The sequence below is a fragment of the Aethalodelphis obliquidens genome, unplaced genomic scaffold (assembly GCF_003676395.1).
Source record: "Aethalodelphis obliquidens isolate GAN/ISIS:26980383/991018 unplaced genomic scaffold, ASM367639v1 scaffold5, whole genome shotgun sequence".
Lineage (NCBI taxonomy): Eukaryota > Metazoa > Chordata > Mammalia > Artiodactyla > Delphinidae > Aethalodelphis > Aethalodelphis obliquidens.
This window is the reverse complement of record NW_020837949.1, coordinates 42,874,548-42,895,914: the sequence shown is the minus strand read 5'-3', so window position 1 is coordinate 42,895,914 and position 21,367 is coordinate 42,874,548. Positions and strand designations below refer to the sequence as shown.

At 39.0% G+C, this 21,367-nt stretch overlaps 1 protein-coding gene across 1 annotated transcript in view; it reads left to right on the top strand.

The window, feature by feature from the left end:
* Positions 1-21,367, top strand: part of BMPER (BMP binding endothelial regulator) — a 271,041-nt gene that overhangs the window by 38,452 nt on the left and 211,222 nt on the right. The window lies entirely within an intron of this gene.

The following is a 21,367-nucleotide window of genomic DNA, read 5'->3' as shown; positions in this document are numbered from 1 at the left end:
ACAGTTGTCAACAAATTAAGACTTGAATGGTGGTATTTTTGCAAAATTTCACCCAATGAACTGAACTGCAGTAACAGAATCAACTAAGTTTAGAATATAGGCTAGATGAAGAAAGGGGGACTGTTTTACATGCCTCTTATTTTTAAGAATTATTTTTCAATGAGAAAATATCATCATCCTCATTTTTATCATCTCAGTTATCAAGCATGCTTCACATTTGAGGCATTTGAAGACTCTCTGAAGTTATTACTTTTTGTTTTGTTACTTCCAATAGGGGGAAAGTACAGAAAGAAGAAGGCATCTCATCAGCTCATTCTTTCTTGGACAGTCTCTTAAGAAATTTGGGCCATTTAAAATTCCCATATTAATTTATGCTTATGTTTATATCTATATTCTATGTGTACTGATGTATATTTGGGAACACTTGTAATTGGTGTTCATAGTTTATTTGTAATTATGTGGAGTCTCGTTTCATTCCTTGAAATAATTACAGAAGTTTATATTACATCCATAAAGACTATGCTCATTCTCTATGGGTCTTTAAGGATCATTCCTATTGTTTGTTTTGAGGCCAGGCTCAGTGATGATATTGTTCCTACAGGAAAACAAGGTCTTCTCTATGTTGGTCACCTTCTGGTGTGATAAAAAGTGGAACCTGCTTGTATTTACCAAGAACTTTAACCCTTTGAGAAAGCCGTGGCGTTTGCTTTTCCACTTAGTGCTGTTGAAGCCCTGTGGGTGGTGAGGTGTGAATTGTCTGGTTGATTTTAAAACCTTTATCCTCACCTGTTACCTTCATAGTTGTAGTCCCAAAGGGATGTGTTTCCCCACAGTGCTGGATACTGGGTTAGTTGGTTTATGCTCAGCACTTAGTCCTCACAACAGCAGGGTCACTTCTGTCTTTCTCATTTTATGTATGAGGAAACCAAAGGCTCAGAGAACTTAAATCACTCACTTGCCAAGGTGTTAGTGACGCAGAGATCAACCAGAGGGGATCCGAGCCCTCAAGGAGCTTGCTCTACTGGAGGGACAAAAAAATACCCTCCAACGGGGTAAGTTCTCCAGGGAAGGTGTGCCAGAGTGCAGAGGGCAAGGGGAGTGTGCTGGGGAAGGCTTTCCAGAAGAAGCAACTCATTTTTGTGATCAAGAAGGAGTTCATCACATCCAAAGAGAGCTGTTTGCGGGAAGCTCCTAGGTGAAGGTCGTGATCCACACAGAGGCATGGAGTAGTTCTTAGGCATTGCCCGCCACCCATGATCACCTAGGGCGTTTGTTAAAATACCATTTCCTGGGCTTTTAAGTTTTTGTTTGTTGATTGTTTACGGGAGGGTGGGGGGTGGTCAGACAAAAACGTGAAGAATCCTATCTATCATGACTTCTGCTTATTTTCCTCTGAAGAAGATGTTGGTATTTAAAAGGAAGCAGTAGAGTAAATCTGCTGAGACAGAAATATGAAAACTCATATTTCCAAAAGGATTTTTAGGAAGGGTGTGTGTGTGTGTGTGTGTGTGTGTGTGTGTGTGTGTGTGTGTGTGTATAGGCATTTGTGTTCTTGTTTGCTTCAATCAGATGGCTCATATGTTCCATTCATTCATTCATTCAACAAGTATTTACTGATCCCACGCCAGGTATTTATTGGATACCTGGCACTGCTTACCACATTGTTCTTACCTTTTATGAAGCCAGATTATTCTTTCAAACAAAAAAGTAAGTAAATTATAACTTATTCTTCTCAAGCAAGTGTTTCAGTGTACTTTCAGATTATTTTATGCTAATAATTGTCATACATTTTAATCCAAACAGCCTAATAACTGGGCAAAAGATTAATCTAATTTGAAAAATCTCAATATTATTTGATGAAAACAAATGAGATCATTGAGAGGCAAACAGATGGTTCTGGCAGCTTTTCTGTATTTACTCGGACTGAGAATCACCCTTTAATTTGGGTGATTTAATTTAATCACCCTTTAATTTAATTTGATTTCATGAACAATAATGTACTTGTTATCTGAATATATGTTTGTTATTAGTGGATAATAAACAAATAAGGTGTGTTTCAAACATTTATAGGTCAAATTCCATCCTCTTTCTTCATACAGAGCATAAAATATTAATTGTCCACAATACTTCGATGAAAGATATAAGAAAATAGTCTTTCATTTGTCAGGTGGGATCTATTTTCCACAGTCTTTTCTTGTCTTTGATTTCTCTGTGCCTTGTCTCATTTTTCTATGGGTTGTGATCCCATGGGTTGTTTTTTAATAGTTTAATTTTTATACTTGATTTAAAAAGTTCCTATGATGTCTCAGAAAATGAAAGGAAGGAGGCAAACTATAAATATTTGCACACTGATTTCCAAAACTGGACAACCATCCTAGGTTCTGGTAAATAATTAGGGAGCAAAACATGCATGGAGAATTTTAAGGGGATTGGGCTCATTTATAGAGACCAAGTGCTGACCAAAGTAAAACAGAGCTATGATTAATGGTAAAAGATTGAGTATTATTAATTATAGCTTGCCTTTCAAGCAGTACAAGGTCACAAATAAGGAGCTGCTTCTCCCGTTGCTTCGAGAATGACTTGGAAGATGACAATGCCTTCCAGAATATTGCTATGTGGCTGTTTTGGAGGGAGCCAGCCGATTACCATGTATATGAATAAGCATTTAAAAAAACTTAAAAAAAATAATTACACTCCCTATGTTGACAGAATAAATTGTCCTGTTGTTTACATGGTTTAAGATGGAATAACCGTGAGTTTTTCCATGCATGTGTCAATCTGGTTGTTTGCTTTTAACCAGATTTCTTTTGGCATTTATAACTGTGCATTGTCTGCTGCCCAAACAAAAGAGCAGCTCTCTCCCCAGCCTCGGTTTTCCTTCCTTTTAGACATCACCAAAATCTCTGGTAGTTATTATGTATGATTGACCCGGATGCAGTTTGTCCCAGGTTTCACATTCCAAATAAGGAATGACCTGCCTTAAGGTTAATACTCTACCAGTCATTTTAACTGTACTGTGAACTAGATTTAGAGAATATTTTGGAATAGACAAACCCCAGCCTTTAGGTTTTCATAGATAATGTTATAGTCACCCCTGAGGTGGTGGTTATTATCGTTCTGATTTAACAGATGGGGAAACAGAGATGCTTAGAGAAGGGAAGTGATGTTTTTCAAGATCCCACAGTTGCTCAGAGGTAGCAGGGCTCAGACTCCAAATGCTCCATTCTTCTGCCTGGTAATACATACTTTGCCTTTGAGATAAGAAGGAGGGAGGAAAGACCTGGAGAATTAGGAGGGCTCCAGAGATGAAGGAGTGAGAGAGACACTGGCATCAGTTTTGTCTGCATCAGTTTCATCTGTGTCACACCCCTTCTCCCTCCATGGACTTTTTCTTTTCTTTTTTTTTTTTACATCTTTATTGGAGTATAATTGCTTTACAATGGTGTGTTAGTTTCTGCTTTATAACAAAGTGAATCAGTTATACATATACATATGTTCCCATATCTCTTCCCTCTTGCGTCTCCCTCCCTCCCACCCTCCCTATCCCACCCCTCCAGGCGGTCACAAAGCACCGAGCTGATCTCCCTGTGCTATGCGGCTGCTTCCCACTAGCTATCTACCTTACGTTTGTTAGTGTATATATGTCCATGCCTCTCTCTCGCTTTGTCACAGCTTACCCTTCCCGCTCCCCATATCCTCAAGTCCATTCTCTACTAGGTCTGTGTCTTTATTCCTGTCTTACCCCTAGGTTCTTCATGACTTTTTTTTTTCTTAAATTCCATATATATGTGTTAGCATACGGTATTTGTCTTTATCTTTCTGACTTCACTCTGTATGACAGACTCTAGGTCTATCCACCTCATTACAAATAGCTCAATTTTGTTTCTTTTTATGGCTGAGTAATAGACATAAAATTCCATGGACTTTTATACTGTGGGTAGACCAGCAATTTCAGAGGACGTACGTGGGCAAAGAAGCTTTGTGGAGGTGCTGGAAACAACATGTGGCTTAGGAGGAGGTGGCTTTTCTTACTAATTGACTTTTTTGGGGAACCCCTAAACTTACTTTCTTTTCCTCTTCAGTATCCATGACTGTACTGCAGTGCCCCAGGGAGACAATTCATATGAGCTTTACTCTTTTGTGAGTATGTATGTGTATGCCTGGTTTCATAAAATATTTTTGATAGATAATGCATTCATACAATTAAAAATACACAAAAGGGACTTCCTTGGTTGCACAGTGGTTAAGAATCCACTGGCCAATGCAGGGGACATGGGTGTGAGCCCTGGTCCAGGAAGGTCCCACATGCCATGGAGTAACCAAGCCCATGCGTCACAACTACTGAGCCTGTGCTCTAGAGCCCATGAGCCACAACTACTGAGCCCGCGCGCCTACAGCCCGTGCTCCAGAACAAGAGAAGCCACCTCAGTGAGAAGCCCGCACACTGCAACGAAGAGTAGCTCCCACTCGCCGCAACTAGAGAAAGCCCACACACAGCAACGAAGACCCAACGTGGCCAAAAATAAATAAGTAAATAAATTTATTTAAAAAATACACAAAAACATCTATAGTAAAAGTAAGGCTTCTTCCTATTCTCGACCCTAGCAACCTTGTACCCTTTCCTGGAGATAACCATTTACCGGATTTGTGGGAATCCTTCCAGAGTCAGTCTGTGCAGAAAGCAGTCTCCAGCAGCTTTACTCCTAGCTGCTTTAATGCTGAGACTCTGACCTATCACTTAAAACATCTTAGGAAATTACATTGCTCTGAAAAACATTCCCATCACTGAGCAACTCAATTCCAGTGCCACTGTTATTTTTACCATGACTTTGAGCTTAGGAGAATTGTTGATGCGTTTCTTGAAGTTGTTAGATTATGAGATGCCTGCATGTATATTGTAAGCTATAACTATTTTAACCTTTAACAGTATAACTAGTTTTACCTATTCAGCCCCCCAAAATTGAGTGGAGGTCGTTAATATGTTTTTAAAGGCAAGAAAAAACCCCCAATAACTTGAGGGATTTGTTTTCCTCCCTCCTTTTCTCTAACTGAAAAAAGATGTATAAAATGTTATATTTCATACATTGGCTTCCTATAATATAAACCAGGCTATTTTGGCATTTAAATAAAAAAAAGACCTTATTTGTTTGAAAAGATCTTGTTAACATTAAAATCATACTTTACAAAACCTGTGTTTGTTGTTAAAACTAGTAAGAAAACTTAAAACAGAGATCTGCTTTCTCTGTCAAATTTGCTTCAATCCTTCTATTAACAGCCTCAGTGTTTTAGACTCCATGGGATTTTGGAAGACAGTTTAAATGAAGGGTTTGTGATTGCCTTTAAGTTAGAAGATTAGATTTCCAAGGCTAGCTGCTGACTTGGGGTGCGTCAGTTTTTACTTTTCTGAAGTGGGCAAGTTGAGAATGTTCCTCATTGTGACAGAGGAGAACCGTGGTCCTGGTCTCTTGTCATATCATATGCAAAGTGTTGCAATCAGGTGTGGACCTGGCATCCATATAAAAAATATGGGAATCCTCTTCAATGGCTACCAGCCTGACAGAGCTTCCTTCAGCTACCAATGTCCAGTCTATTTCTTTTCTTTTTTTTTTTTTTTTTTTTTTGCGGTACGCGGGCCTCTCATTGTTGTGGCCTCTCCCATTGCGGAGCACAGGCTCCGGACGTGCAGGATCAGCGGCCATGGCTCACGGGCCCAGCCGCTCCACGGCATGTGGGATCTTCCCGGACCGGGGCACGAACCCGTGTCCCGTGCATCAGCAGGTGGACTCTGCGCCACCAGGGAAGCCCCTGTTTATTTTCTATTGATGCATAACAAGTTTGTCATCAAACTTAGGGGCCTAAAATAACAGTCATTTATTATTACATAGTTTCCATGTGTTAGGATTCTGAGCATGGCTTAGCTGGGTCTCACAAGGCTGCAGTCAAGGTCAGGGCTGCGGTTTCATCTGAGGCTCAAGGTCATCTTCTAAGCTCGTGTTGTTAGAATCCGATTCCTTGTAGCTGTAGAATGGCTTACTTCTTCAAGGCTAACAGGAGAGTGTCTCTCTGACCTATGGACTCTTTTTAAGGGCTCACTTACTAGGTCACGCCCACTCAGGAAAATTTCCCTCTTTAATGACTCAAAGTGAAATTGATTAGGGATCTTAATTACACCTGTCAAATCGCTTCATCTTTGTATAACCTAATCATGGTAGTGACATCCATCACATGCACAAGTCTTGCCCACACACAAGGGCTGGGGATTACACAAGGTGGAGGTATCAGGGAGCGGAAGTCTTGAGGATCACCTCAGAATCCACCAGCCATACTCAGAGCAGCTCTGGTATGCATGGCAGGTAGAAGCATCTATCAAGAATGGCACTTAGAGCTAGAATATACCTTATGGATCCTGCACACTACAAGTGCTAGCAAGTGCTCACCCTTGGCGGTTCCCTTTCCTCCCTGTAATGTCTGGCTCCTGCTTACCTCTCTAGCCTCCTCTTGTTCTGGACTCCTGCGGTTAGGAGACTTTATTTTGTTTCTCTCCATGTTCTGTGCCTGCTTCTGGTCATGGAGCTTTGCACGTACCGCTCGCTCTGTCTGGCTGCTTTTCCACCCTATGTCATCTGGTTGACTTTTACCCTTTCTTCAGCTCTCTCTGTAGGCATCACTTCCTGGCCTCCATAGCCACTTGCCATGGAATTAAGTATCTTTCCTTCTTAACACTAGGCACAACTGTGATTTCGTGTTTTCATTTTCTGTAACTCCCATTAAACTAGAGGCTTTGTGAGGGTAGGAACCATAGTGTTCTCAGCCATAGTCACTGTGCCTGGGACACGGTAGTTGAATACATGTTGGAAAAAGGTGAGGAAGAGAGGAAAATTGGAAGCAAATTCCAGTCTTCCTGGTTTAGTACATGTCTCTTGAAATCAACTGCGTATTTAATATATTACTGTTGAGGCATATACATCTTAAGTCCTTTTTGGAATTCAGCAGAACTTAAAAAGAGTTGAGTGAGAATTATAGGGAGAGAATAAAAATGGATACGTAGGGCTGAAAAATGGCTGGTTGTCTATAAACCATTCCCAACCTCCTGTCACTTTACTGTTTCTTCACTGAATTCCATAGAGATTTAAAAAAATCCTTAAAGTCACCATAGCCTAAGTGTATTTTCATGTGGTAGTGGCTGTAGTATATTTCAGTACTTTAAGACTTAGTGATAACCTTAATGCAATTTTTAGTAGATCTTTCACTGTATTGTGCAGCATTACCAAATAATATGCAATTATGGCTTCAGATTTCCTAGTTACCATCATTTTGATATGATTATGTGCTTCCTTTTATAATATCATATAAAACACACTTTTAATTGGGCTTCAAGTTTTCTACAGCTGCTCTGAGAACTACTCTGTTACTGCCTCTGACTTGCCCACCACGGAGAGCAAACCGCTCTACACTTTAAAATGATGTTCCCCTGCTCCTCTCTGACATTTCAGTACAGGAATGAAATCACAGTGGTGCTTATCATCTCGAAATGTCTTAAAATCAAAATATTCTTATCTCGGGACTTCCCTGGCGGCTCAGTGGTTAAGAATCTGCCTGCCAAGGCAGGGGACATGGGTTCGATCCCTTTTCTGGGAAGATCCCACATGCCATGAAGCAACTAAGCCTGTGTGCCACAACTACTGAAGCCTGCGCACCTAGAGCCCATGCTCCGCAACAAGAAAAGCCACTGCAATGAGAAGCCCGTGCACCGCAACGAAGAGTAGCCCCCTCTCGCCTCAACTAGAGAAAGCCCATGCGCAGCAATGAAGACCCAACGCAGCCAAAAATAAATAAATAAATACATTAAAAAAACAACAACATTCTTATCTCCCCTGAGGATTCTATTAAGCATTGTTTCCTGGAGGCTATCAAACTGTGAAAATAAAGCTAGGTATTCCAAGTGGAAAGTTCTAATGATTCATCAAAAACTACAGGAAAGAAGTGATTTCAAACAAAAGCCCCCAGTGTCTGTTTAGGGTCTCTTTGATTTGCTGTTGGAGTTTGGCAACTGCGAAGTTGAAATTATGTCTATATTTGTGACACGTATCTATTTATGAAGATGCATGAATGTTCACGCATGCTATTGATTGTTTTTAAAATGACCATCATGCTACAATTATAACCATTCTTATAAGGCTTTGATCAGAGAATACTCTCCTTCATTCTGCTTAGAAGTTGGCACAATTTGTGTTTAGGAACAAATGTTTTAGGTTCTCTCTTTTTAAAAATTAATTAATTTAATTAATTTATTTGGTTGAGCTGGGTCATAGTTGCGGCAGGTGGGCTCCTGTAGTTGTGGCTTGTGGGCTCCTTAGTTGTGGCGTGTGAACTCTTAGTTGTGGCATGCATGTGGGATCTAGTTCCCTGGCCAGGGATAGAACCTGGGCCCCCTGCATTGGGAGCATGGAGTCTTAACCACTGTGCCACCAAGGAAGTCCCTCAGGTTCTCTTTTTGACAGGTATCTCACCTTGAGAACTAATGTGTATTTGCCATAGAAATCTATCTGCTAGAGAGGCTGACATTTACTAGAACTGATGTGATAATGAACGTGAACAAAGTACATTGGTATTTTTGTGAACTTGATTGCCTCCTTCACTCAGATGGGCTTATTTACACCAGAGCCATCTAATTATGTTTCCAGTAGCTTGGTGGTTAAAGGGCTCAAGATGTTTATCTGCAGACATGCTTGGACATCGACCAGCCGATGTTTAACACATGAGGCAACCCTCTGAGAATGTCTGGGCATTCTCTGAGCCATACCTAGGACCAGCAGAGGGATCAGATTTAAAAATACACTTGGAGTTTTTGGTATTTGGGGTTCTGGAGACTGTGGGATGGACACCTTGATGAGGCTTTGAATGCAAGGTAACAACTTCAAAGCTCTAGAGGCAAGACCACACTGAAGTGCTAAATGCAGAAGCCAGGGTAGTATTTTCAGACATCTAGACAGGGAGCTTCTGTGCCTCGGGGCCTGTGGATTGGATAGTCGTAAAGACTCTCAGTCATTTGAAGAATGAAGTGAAAGGGGTCTGGACTTGGAATTAGATCTGGAATCAGTTCCCTACTCTTCCACTTCTTGACCTTCCCTAAGTTATTTCTTTCCAGGCCTTGGTTTCTTCTTCTGTAAAATGCAGGGGCCCTGAACCTGAATGTGCCTTAGAATTGCCAGGGCTGCTTGTGAAATATTTAGATGCTTGAGTCCCACTCCAGACCAAGTGAAACATAATTTCCAATGGCATCTGTGTCTTTTTTTTAATTGTGGTAAAATACACAAAACATAAAATTTACCATTTTAAATTGTATAGTTTGGTGGCATTAAATGCGTTCACATTGTTGTGCAGTCATCACCACTATCTATTTCTAGAACTTTTTCATCACCCCAAACTGAAACTGTATACCCATTAAGCAATAATTCCTCATTCTCCCTTCACTGCAGCCCCTGGTAACCTCTATTCTAGTTTCTGTCTCTATGAATTTGCCTATTCTACGTACCTTGTATAAGTGGAATCATATAATTGTCCTTTTGTGTCTGGTTTATTTCACTTAATGTAATGTCTCCAGGGTTCATTCATGTTGTAGCATGTATCATAATTTCATTCCTTTTTATGACTGAATAATATTCCATTGTATATATACACCATATATTGTTTATCCATTCATCCATCAGTGGACATTTGGGTTGTTTCCACTGGGCGTCTATATTCTTAATTAACCCCCAGGTGTTTCTGATGGTCAACAATTTTGGAAGCCACTGAAATGAATGTTCCCCTGGTTAAATTATGAGCTTGTGTATACCAGGTTTAGGAGGAGGAGAGTGAGATATAATGTCATCACTGAAAAGATGTGACTTGGTATTCTTAAGTATTTTATCTAGGTATATAGAATAAACAGCATGACCTCTGATGCCAATAAAATACCCTAAACTCTAGCCAAATGTTCATGGCTAGAGTTTTTTTGTTAGGAACAAAAAAAAGTTTCACGGACCCAATAACTTCTAATGTTAAAATAAATAGTTGTGTATACAGTGGTGTTCTGCAGTGCTTATATTTCTAACTCTGTGCTTGGTGACGTCATGATGGTAGCTTGAAATTGACCATGGTGGTAGTGTTTATACATTGGAAATTGGAATACGCTAAAAGATTGGGGCTTTTCTCTTCTGTAGAGCTGGTTGTCAAAAATTAGCAGCACATCACTGACTATATGCCATGTATTTGGTATTTTTCTTCTTTTTAACAAATATCACTAACAAAAAAAATGCAATTTTTAAGATAAGCCTTTGTTGATGATTCTGATTAAAAATCCAGAAATCCACGGTTCCTCTCAGATTCAGGAAGTGCAGGATTGCTAGTACGGAGCTCCCATTACCTGCCTCTATGTCAGATTCATATTGGTTGAGTTGGAGGCTCATCTGTTGGTGGAGATTTCTCCTCATCCCTCTCCACGTATGATCACACTCATCAGTGACTGCATTTCTTGTTGGATATTTGGCTGTATCTTCTACACCCATTAAGCTTCTGTCCACAGGTTAATGTCGTTTTCCATTTTTTCCCATTTTAGAGAGGGTGAATTTTTCTCTTTAATGCCCTTATCTACCCACAATTCGATGTAATAAAGACCTCCCTCTGATTTCATGGCCTGAAGATCAGGGCAGGCCACTCACAACCTCCCAGAAAACTCTGCATATATGCTGGGCTGTTTCATCAGGCACCCTTTCTGCTGGCCACACAGTTCTAAAATCATCCCAAAGCAAAGGAGGCTTAGCTCAAACTTTTTAGAAAAGAGCTCAGGTAAAGGAGGTGGCAGATAAGAGGAAAAAGATGGGCTGTAGAAATCTACATTTCAACAAGCCCCCTAGGGATGCCCTTCGTCCTTGGACTGCTCTTTGACAAATGCTTCCCAAAAATGTACTAGGCAAACATCGGCAGGCTTCATCCTGCAGTGGGAGAGGCTCCTGGATGATGGGTGCATCAAGCCTGATTTTCCCATGTAAATACTTCTCAAATGGTGTAAAAAGGGGTATGCCCAGCAGGGGTTTGGTTTGGTAGACATAGAGAAGCTTATTTTAAAATTTATATAAAAAGGCAAAAGACGTAGAATAACTAAAACAATTTCTGTAAAACAAGAGTAAAGTGGGAAGGATCAGTCTACCCAATTTCAAGACTTATAGTATAGCTACAGTAATAAAGACAGTGTGGTGTTGGTGGAAAAATAGACACAAAGATCAATGGAAAAGAATTAACCCAGAAATAGACTCCTACAAGTATGCCCAACTGATTTTTGACAAAGGTGCCAAGGCAATTCAATGGAAGAAGGCTAACCTTTCCAACGTATGGTGCTGGAAGAATTAGACCAAAAATAGGCGAAAAAGAAACATGATATAAACTTCATAGATTATACAAAAATTAACTGAAAATTGATCATGGACTTAAATGTGAAATGTAAAACTATAAAATGTGTATAGAAAGCATGTAGGAGAAAATCTTTGAGATTTAGGGTTGGGCAAAAAGAGCTTTTACATTTGACACCAAAAGTACTTCCCATAAAAAGGAAAAATTGATAAATTGGACTTCATCAAAATAAAAAAAAAATTGCCTCGTGGAAGACCTTGTGAAGAGAAAAAAAGATCTAATTAGAAAAAGATCTGATTAGAAAATCGGAGCTATTTCATCAAATAGTATATGCAGGTGGCAGTAAAGCTCATAAAAATATATTCAACATCATTAGCCATCAGGAAAATGCAAATAAAAACCACAGTGTGATATCATTACTCACTTATCAAAATGGCAAATATATATATATATATATATATATATTTATATATATATAAAATATATATAGCATGATAACACCAAATACTGGTGAAGATGTGGAAAATCTCATATATTGCTGGTGAAAATAAATGTTTCAGCCACTCTGGAAATCATTATGGTAGTTTCTTCTAGAACTAAATATATACTTACCATATAACTCAGCAATTACACTTTTGGCTATTTATCCTAGTAAAATGAAAGCCTATGTTCACTCAAAATCCTGTACACAAATGTTCACAGCAGCTTTAATTGTAATAGGCAAAAAACTGGAAGCTACCCAGATGTCCTTCAGTGGGTGAGTGTTTAAACAAACTGGGGTACATCCGTACCATGGAATTCTACTCAGCAATAAAAAGGAAGAAACTATTTATCCTTGCAACTACTTGGATGGATCTCAAAAGAACTATTCTGAGAGAAAAGAGCCAATCTCAAAAGGCTACATACTGTATGATTCCATTTATATAAAATTCATGAATAACAAAATTACACAGATGGAGAGCTAGTGGTTGTCAGGGCTTAGAGATGGAGGCTGTAAGCGGAGTGAGTGTAGTTATAAATGAATAGCTTGAGAGGGCCTTGTGGTGATAGTACACTTCTGTATATTGATTGGTTACACAAATTTAAACACGTGATTCAACTGAATAGAACTACACACACACACAAACACACACACACAAATGAGTGCATGTAAAATCAGTAAAATCTGAATGAGCTCAGTGGACCACACCAATGTCAACTAATGTGTTTTCTGATTCTGATATGTACTATGGTCATGCAAGATGTTAACACTGGGGGAGGCTGGGTGAAGGGTATGTGGAACCTCCCTGTATAGTTTTTGTACCTTCCTGTGAATCTATAATTATTTCAAAATATAAAAGAGAAAAAGGGAGGTGGTAAGATCTGACAGTTTTTTTACAGTGAGCCCTAACATCCTATCTAATCAACCATAAAGGTTGCATCTGTGTGGTATGCTTCCCAAAGTGTAAAAATGATGCAGGGCACTACATTAGTCACGCAAATGGCATTTTGTATGTGTGTTGTACATATTTTCATTTCTTCTTTATGCTCGTCAAAGAGATTTTCACTGATGTCTTTGAAATTACATTCAGGAAACTGAGGATTCCATTTGTGACTTCTTATCTGTGGCTGCCATAATTTATCCTATGAGATTGTTGGTTGTTTTGCTGTCTTCAAATAAATTTTATTTTCTTAAGCTGCTCCTGTGCATCCCATACTGTGAAACATGTTCCTGTTTTGAAAAATGCGTGAATCTGACCGGAGATGTTTGAATTTGATCTTTTGATCCCTCGGATCCCTCGTTATTTGTTGCTTCGTGATGTCAAAAGGCCTGAGGCATAGCATGGTTCATAGCCGAAGGTAAAGGCATTTAGAACAGAGTAAATGTAAATCCACAGAATCGGTCTTGCCTCTTCAGCTGCAAAAGCTGCATTTTACTTTATAATACTGGTTTTAAGACATCACTGGAACATGATGTTAAAGTATCATGTAAGTTAGCAAGTGAAAGGCAGCACACTATCCTCCCCAGGGACATCATTTCTACTCTTGAAGCCACTACTTTTTGAGCTTCTCCCATGCGCCTGGCAGGACCCAGTGAATGAATGGAATATGGATTTTAGAGTAAGATAAAAAGAGTGGGTGTGCGACCTGGACAGAGTAGTTTAGCTTTCCTGAATCTTAGATCCTCATTTTAAAAACTAGGGTAAAGTGTTTTCTGCCCTAGAGTACTTTTTATAAAAATAAAATTAGGGCTTCCCTGGTGGCGCAGTGGTTGAGAGTCTGCCTGCCGATGCACGGGACACGGGTTCGTGCCCCGGTCCGGGAAGATCCCATATGCCGCAGAGCAGCTGGGCCCGTGAGCCATGGCCGCTGATCCTGTGCGAGAGGACCCTGTGCTCTAAAACAGGAGAAGCCAAAAAAGTGAGAGGCCAAAAAACCAAAAAAAAAAAAAAAAAAAATAATAATAATAAAATTAAATTACATGTGAAAATTCCAAGTACAATGCCTCACCTAAAACAATTATGCAGTGATTTAAATTTTCTTCTGTTGGAGGGTTATTTACATAATATTTCTGAAAATATTTTTGGAATTCATCTTTTTTTAAAAATAAATTTATTTATTTATTTTTGGCTGCGTTGGGTCTTTTTTAAACATCTTTATTGGAGTATAATTGCTTTACAATGGTGTGTTAATTTCTGCTTTATAACAAAGTGAATCAGCTATACATATACATATATGTATATGCTTTGGGTCTTAGTTGCTGTGCGCAGGCTTTGTCTAGTTGCAGCGAGGGGGGCTACTCTTCGTTGCAGTGCACAGGCTTCTCATTGTGGTGGCTTCTCTTGTTGTGGAGCACGGGCTCTGGGCTCGCGGGCTCAGTAGTTGTGGAGCAGGGGCTTAGGTGCTTCGCGGCATGTGGGATCTTACCGGACCAGGGCTCAAACCCGTGTCCCCTGCATTGGGAGGTGGATTCTTAACCACTGCCCCACCAGGGAAGTCCCTGGAATTCATCTTTGGAAATGACTTCTAGTGACGTTTTCCTGCCCACATTGGAAAACCAAGCTTATGACTTCACAGGACAGTCTCTCCAGGTTTTTCTTCTTTTTCTGTTTTTGCTCAGTATGAGCTCAACATAGTTCTTTCTTCTTCGTCTGGTGAGAAGCAATGGGTGTTGGCTATTTGACAATGGAGTGCTGGGGGTAGTATGGCTGCTGCAATACTGATTCAGCCTAGAGGTAGAAGCACTCCTAAATTAAGAAGTATTTATGGTAAGACCAGATCAAATGCAGGGATGATGGGTGATGTGGCTCATATTAAAAAGTTGTTGCAAGCATTTTGTCCTTAATGCATTGCATATTTCCTTTATTGAATTGATTATATTAAAAGTTTGAAAGCATATTTTATCGAATAGAAGCCTAATTCATTTCTGGCTTATCGAATCTGTTCTATTACCTTAACATCTATGCCAGATATTTTATGTATTACAATACTGTAAAGTCATGAGACTGGTCCTGTGAGCCACAGTTTCATCTACTTTATAGTCCTCAATAAACACATAAATTAGAAACCCAAGTAAGTCACATGGAGCTTGTGTTTTCCTTTATACTGGTGAACTGAGTTGAATTTACAAGTCATCTGTACTTATCTGATATTTCTGTGTATGTAGGATTTTATTCACAAAAGCATCAAAAATTAGGTTAAATAGCTTTCGATCACTTCTTTTTCTATTGTTGATTATTTCATTTCAATTATATGGTTAATTCAAAATTGGAAAACAAAACAAAAAAGCTATGGAAAAGACTGTTGTGTCCAGGGGGCACACGCCACTCCTTAAGAACTCCGTTCGTAGGTCTGAGTCTTTCTCTTGGGATTGAGGAAATGGTTTGAATACAAAACTCCCATTAGCTAAAAATAAGCAAAATTGCCAGCAGGATTCATGGTAGTTACAGCCTTGAAGAGTAATAAAAGCCTGTTTTATTTATTTATTTATTTTTTAATTTTATTATTATTTTTTTATTGGAGTATAATTGCTTTACAATGGTATGTTAGTTTCAGCTTCACAACAAAATGAATCAGTTATATATATACATACGTTCCCATATCTCTTACCGCTTCCGTCTCCCTCCCTCCCACCCTCCCTATCCCACCCCTCCAGGCGGTCACAAAGCACCGAGCTGATCTCCCTGTGCCATACGGCTGCTTCCCACTAGCTATCTACCTTTCGTTTGGTAGTGTATATATGTCCATGCCTCGCTCTCGCTTTGTCACCGTTTACCCTTCCCCCTCCCCATATCCTCAAGCCCATTCTCTAGTAAGTCTGTGTCTTTATTCCTGTTTCACCCCTAGGTTCATCATGACATTTTTTTTTCTTAAATTCCATATATATGTGTTAGCATACGGTATTTGTCTTTCTCTTTCTGACTTACTTCACTCTGTATGACAGACTCTAGGTCTATCCACCTCATTACAAATAGCTCAATTTCGTTTCTTTTTATGGCTGAGTAATATTCCATTGTATATACATGCCACATCATCTTTATCCATTCATCTGATGATGGACACTTAGGTTGTTTCCATCTCTGGGCTATTGTAAATAGAGCTGCAATGAACATTTTGGTACATGACTCTTTTTGAATTATGGTTTTCTCAGGGTATATGCCCAGTAGTGGGATTGCTGGGTCATATGGTAGTTCTATTTGTAGTTTTTTAAGGAACCTCCATACTGTTCTCCACAGTGGCTGTATCAATTTACATTCCCACCAACAGTGTAAGAGGGTTCCCTTTTCTCCACACCCTCTCCAGCATTTATTGTTTCTAGTATTTTTGATGATGGCCATTCTGACTGGTGTGAGATGATATCTCATTGTAGTTTTGATTTGCATTTCTCTAATGATTAGTGATGTTGAGCATTCTTTCATGTGTTTGTTGGCAGTCTGTATATCTTCTTTGGAGAAATGTCTATTTAGGTCTTCTGCCCATTTTTGGATTGGGTTGTTTGTTTTTTTGTTATTAAGCTGCCTGAGCTGCTTATAAATTTTGGAGATTAATCCTTTGTCAGTTGCTTCATTTGCAAATATTTTCTCCCATTCTGAGGGTTGTCTTTTGGTCTTGTTTATGGTTTCCGTTGTTGTGCAAAAGCTTTGAAGTTTCCATTTGTTTATTTTTGTTTTTATTTCCATTTCTCTAGGAGGTGGGTCAAAAAGGACCTTGCTGTGATTTATGTCACAGAGTGTCCTGCCTATGTTTTCCTCTAAGAGTTTGATAGTTTCTGGCCCTACACTTAGATCTTTAATCCATCATTTTTGTGTATGGTGTTAGGGAGTGTTGTAATCTTATTCTTTTACATGTAGCTGTCCAGTTCTCCCAGCACCACTTATTGAAGAGGCTGTCCTTTCGCCACTGTACATTCCTGCCACCTTTATCAAAGATAAGGTGTCCATATGTGCGTGGGTTTATCTCTGGGCTTTCTATCCTGTTCCATTGATCTATATTTCTGTTTTTGTGCAAGTACCATACTGTCTTGATTACTGTAGCTTTGTAGTATAGTCTGAAGTCAGGAAGCCTGATTCCTTCAGCTCCGTTTTTCATTCTCAAGATTGCTTTGGCTGTTTGGGGTCTTTTGTTTTTCCATACAAATTGTGAAATTTTTTGTTCTAGTTCTGTGAAAAATGTCAGTGGTAGTTTGATAGGGATTGCATTGAATCTGTAGATTGCTTTGTGTAGTATAGTCATTTTCACAATGTTGATTCTTCCAATCCAAGAACATGGTATATCTCTCCATCTATTTGTATCATCTTTAATTTCTTTCATCAGTGTCTTACAATTTTCTGCATACAGGTCTTTTGTCTCCTTAGGTAGGTTTATTCCTAGATATTTTATTCTTTTCGTTGCAGTGGTAAATGGGAGTGCTTTCTTGATTTCACTTTCAGATTTTTCATCCTTAGTGTATAGGAATGCCAGAGATTTCTGTGCATTAATTTTGTATCCTGCTACTTTACCAAATTCATTGATTAGCTCTAGTAGTTTTCTGGTAGCATCTTTAGGATTCTCTATGTATAGTATCATGTCATCTGCAAAGAGTGACAGCTTTACTTCTTTTCCAATTTGGATTCCTTTTATTTCCTTTTCTTCTCTGATTGCTGTGGCTAAAACTTCCAAAACTATGTTGAATAAGAGTGGTGAGAGTGGGCAACCTTGTCTTGTTCCTGATCTTAGTGGAAATGCTTTCAATTGTTCACCATTGAGGATGATGTTGGCTGTGGGTTTGTCAGATATGGCCTTTATTATGTTGAGGAAAGTTCCCTCTATGCCTACTTTCTGCAGGGTTTTTATCATAAATGGGTGTTGAATTTTGTCAAAAGCTTTCTCTGCATCTATTGAGTTGATCATATGGTTTTTCTCCTTCAGTTTTTTAATATGGTGTATCATGTTGATTGATTTGCGTATATTGAAGAATCCTTGCATTCCTGGGATAAACCCCACTTGATCATGGTGTATGATCCTTTTGATGTGCTGTTGGATTCTGTTTGCTAGTATTTTGTTGAGGATTTTTGCATCTATGTTCATCAGTGATATTAGCCTGTAGTTTTCTTTCTTTGTGACATCCTTGTCTGGTTTTGGTATCAGGGTGATGGTGGCCTCGTAGAATGAGTTGGGGAGTGTTCCTCCCTCTGCTATATTTCGGAAGAGTTTGAGAAGGATACCTGATAGCTCTTCTCTAAATGTTTGATAGAATTCGCCTGTGAAGCCATCTGGTCCTGGGCTTTTGTTTGTTGGAAGATTTTTAATCACAGTTTCAATTTCATTACTTGTGATTGGTCTGTTCATATTTTCTATTTCTTCCTGGTTCAGTCTTGGAAGGTTATCCCTTTCTAAGAATTTGTCCATTTCTTCCAGGTTGTCCATTTTATTGGCATAGAGTTGCTTGTAGTACTCTCTCATGATCTTTTGTATTTCTGCAGTGTCAGTTGTTACTTCTCCTTTTTCATTTCTAATTCTATTGATTTCAGTCATCTCCCTTTTTTTCTTGATGAGTCTGGCTAATGGTTTATCACTTTTGTTTATCCTTTCAAAGAACCAGCTTTTAGTTTTATTGATCTTTGCTATCGTTTCCTTCATTTCTTTTTCATTTATTTCTGATCTGATTTTTATGATTTCTTTCCTTCTGCTAGCTTTGGGGTTTTTTTTGTTCTTCTTTCTCTAATTGCTTTAGGTGAAGGTTAGGTTGTTTATTCGAGATGTTTCCTGTTGCTTAAGGTAGGATTGTATTGCTATAAACTTCCCTCTTTGAACTGCTTTTGCTGCATCCCATAGATTTTGAGTCGTCGTGTCTCCATTGTCATTTGTTTCTAGGTATTTTTTGATTTCCTCTTTGATTTCTTCAGTGATCACTTCGTTATTAAGTAGTGTATTGTTTAGCCTCCATGTGTTTGTATTTTTTACAGATCTTTTCCTGTAATTGATATCTAGTCTCATAGCGTTGTGGTCGGAAAAGATACTTGATACAATTTCAATTTTCTTAAATTTACCAAGGCTTGATTTGTGACCCAAGATATGATCTATCCTGGAGCATGTTCCATGAGCACTTGAGAAAAATGTGTATTCTGTTGTTTTTGGATGGAATGTCCTATAAATATCAATTAACTCCATCTCGTTTAATGTATCATTTAAAGCTTGTGTTTCCTTATTTATTTTCATTTTGGATGATCTGTCCATTGGTGAAAGTGGGGTGTTAAAGTCCCGTACTATGAATGTGTTACTATCGAGTTCCCCTTTTATGGCTGTTAGTATTTGCCTTATGTATTGAGGTGCTCCTATGTTGGGTGCATAAATATTTACAATTGTTATATCTTTTTCTTGGATCGATCCCTTGATCATTATGTAGTGTCCTTCTTTATCTCTTCTAATAGTCTTTATTTTAAAGTCTATTTTGTCTGATATGAGAATTGCTACTCCAGCTTTCTTTTGGTTTCCATTTGCATGAAATGCCTTTTTCCATCCCCTTACTTTCAGTCTGTATGTGTCTCTAGGTCTGAAGTGGGTCTCTTGTATACAGCAAATATATGCGTCTTGTTTTTGTATCCATTCAGGCAATCTGTGTCTTTTGGTGGGAGCATTTAGTCCATTTACATTTAAGGTAATTATCGATATGTATGTTCCCATTCCCATTTTCTTAACTGTTTTGGGTTTGTTATTGTAGGTCTTTTCCTTCTCTTGTGTTTCTTGCCTAGAGAAGTTCCTTTAGCAGTTGTTGTAGAGCTGGTTTGGTGGTGCTGAACTCTCTCAGCTTTTGCTTGTCTGTAAAGGTTTTAATTTCTCCATCAAATCTGAATGAGATCCTTGCTGGGTAGAGTAATCTTGGTTGCAGGTTTTTCTCCTTCATCACTTTCAATATGTCCTGCCACTCCCTTCTGGCTTGCAGAGTTTCTGCTGAAAGATCAGCTGTTAACCTTATGGGGATTCCCTTGTGTGTTATTTGTTGTTTTTCCCTTGCTGCTTTTAATATGTTTTCTTTGTACTTAATTTTTGACAGTTTGATTACTATGTGTCTTGGCGTATTTCTCCTTGCATTTATCCTGTATGGGACTCTCTGTGATTCCTGGACTTGATTAACTATTTCCTTTCCCATATTAGGGAAGTTTTCAACTATAATCTCTTCAAATATTTTCTTAGTCCCTTTCTTTTTCTCTTCTTCTTCTGGAACCCCTATAATTCGAATGTTGGTGCGTTTAATGTTGTCCCAGAGGTCTCTGAGACTGTCCTCAGTTCTTTTCATTATTTTTTCTTTAGTCTGCTCTGCATTAGTTATTTCCACTATTTTATCTTCCAGGTCACTTATCCGTTCTTCTGCCTCAGTTATTCTGCTATTGATCCCATCTAGAGTATTTTTCATTTCCTTTATTGTGTTGTTCATCATTGTTTGTTTCATCTTCAGTTCTTCTAGGTCCTTGTTAAATGTTTCTTGCATTTTGTCTATTCTATTTCCAAGATTTTGGATCATCTTTACTATCATTCTGAATTCTTTTTCACGTAGACTGCCTATTTCCTCTTCATTTGTTAGGTCTGGTGGGTTTTTATCTTGCTCCTTCATCTGCTTTGTGTTTTTCTGTCTTTTCATTTTGCTTATCTTACTGTGTTTGGGGTCTCCTTTTTGCAGGCTGAAGGTTCGTAGTTCCTGTTGTTTTTGGTGTCTGTCCCCAGTGGCTAAGGTTGGTTCAGTGGGTTGTGTAGGCTTCCTGGTGGAGGGTACTAGTGCCTGTGTTCTGGTGGATGAGGCTGGATCTTGTCTTTCTGGTGGGCAGGTCCATGTCTGGTGGTGTGTTTTGGGGTGTCTGTAGACTTATTATGATTTTGGGCAGCCTCTCTGCTAATGGGTGGGGTTGTGTTCCTGTCTTGCTAGTTGTTTGGCATAGGCTGTCCAGCACTGTAGCTTGCTGGTTGTTGAGTGAAGCTGGGTGCTGGCGTTGAGATGGAGATCTGTGGGAGATTTTCGCCTGGGAGGCCTCTTGTGGACCAGTGTCCTGAAGTTGGCTCTCCCACCTTAGAGGCACAGCACTGACTCCTGGCTGCAGCACCAAGAGCCTTTCATCCACACGGCTCAGAAGAAAAGGGAGGGAAAGTAGAAAGAAAAAATTAGTAGAAGTAGAAAGAAAGAAAGAAAGGAGGGAGGGAGGGAGGGAGCAAGGAAGGAAGGAGGGAAGGAAGAAAAAAAGAAAAGACAAAGTAAAATAAAATAAAGTAAGATAAAATATAATGAAGTTATTAAAAAAATAATTATTAAGAGGAAAAAAAAACCCCAAAAAAACGGATGGATAGAACCCGGAACAAATGGTGGAAGCAAAGCTATACAGACAAAATCTCACACAGAAGCATACATATACACACAAAAAAAGGAAAAGGGGAAAGAATAATAAATCTTTCTCTCAAAGTCCACCTCCTTAATTTGGGATGATTGGTTGTCTATTCAGGTATTCCACAGATGCAGGGTATATCAAGT